This window comes from Corylus avellana, chromosome ca3, assembly GCF_901000735.1.
Source record: "Corylus avellana chromosome ca3, CavTom2PMs-1.0".
Lineage (NCBI taxonomy): Eukaryota > Viridiplantae > Streptophyta > Magnoliopsida > Fagales > Betulaceae > Corylus > Corylus avellana.
In genome coordinates this window covers 39766919-39768204 of record NC_081543.1, presented here as the reverse complement: position 1 = coordinate 39768204, position 1286 = coordinate 39766919, and the positions used below count along the sequence as shown (strand labels likewise).

Genomic DNA, 1286 nt, shown 5'->3' with positions numbered 1-1286 from the left:
TTATTTATTTATTTTCATTTACTTACTCGTATTTACCTCCATTTTTCTTTAATTTTTGGCGCATAAACAATATTTAATAAATTGACAACAATTTTTCAGGGCTATAATAACAGAAATAGGAGGAATTCCAAGGGTGCAATTGGATCTTAGCCCTCAGAGTTTTGCAAACCTATTTGACAAAGCAGTTGGTTTTAAATTGAACCCTCCATTCGACCCTTACTTGGACTCAGTCCACTATCTCTTAGCATCTTATGCTATCCCTTAAGTAGGACTCGTGGGTTATGTTGGCACCATTCCAAGCCTTACCAAAGAAACTTCTCGAAGCGTAAGAACCTATACCAATCCTATTAAATTAGGAAAAGCTTAAGCTAATAAAAAAATAATTGATTTAATTATTTGATTATATTCTAAGTGATGAAGAATGGTAGTGATTGATGAGGCAAACAATTATGAGACAGCCCTTGTGTGGCTTACCTATCTAGACCCAAATTACTATTTACCCTTAAAGCTTAAATCATTTTTTTTCAACCATGCAAGTATCACCCTGTAACTAATCAATACTCCTTATTTGTAGTTGGTGGCGTTGTTTTTGGGCGGGGAATCTGGACAGGATGCGGTTATAAGAACATTGCTATACAAGAGAGCCGACGAGAAGGTGTTGCCATATAACATGACAGTAGCTACGTTTACGAACAAAATCTCTTGGCTCAGAGACAAGCTAGGCATGTGTGGCAACAAAGATGAAGGTGTAAAAGTACCTATCTCTCTTGCAGTGAAAAATCGTACGCACAGCAATGTCCTCTCCGCCGATTCTAACTCCCGTTCATATGCTCGGACACTGCCGGAGATCTTGAGAATAATATATGGAAGTGGCAACGAGTATAAACTTGGCGGGTTTTATCCTAATGGTGGAGGCGGGAACATTGCAAGAAGCTTTCTTCCAAAAGCTTAAGAGCCTCTCTACTCGAAGCTTGCAATGTTAATTATGGTATTGTGGTGTACCAATAAATTGATAGGTGGATGGATGTATATTACAATAAAATCTATGGTACTAGCTTTTGTAAAATGCCATGAGCCATCGAAAAACGAAAATATCTTACACAACATTGACATGTGTAGGGGTGGGCAAAACTCCTTAACTTGCGCCGCCCGCCCGATCCAGCCCAGCCCGCCCGGTTTAAGTTTTTTTGGCATACACGGATTGGGAAACATCAGACCCGTGCGGGTCGGGTCGGCTCGCGGGTATAGGATTTTTTAAGAGGCGGGTACCCGACCCGACCCGCCCC

General features: G+C 40.7%; 1 pseudogene; it reads left to right on the top strand.

Annotated features, from left to right (window-relative positions):
* Positions 1-94: 94 nt before the first annotated feature.
* Positions 95-952, top strand: LOC132174633 (ferritin-like catalase Nec2; annotated as a pseudogene).
* The last annotated feature ends 334 nt before the right edge of the window (positions 953-1286 follow it).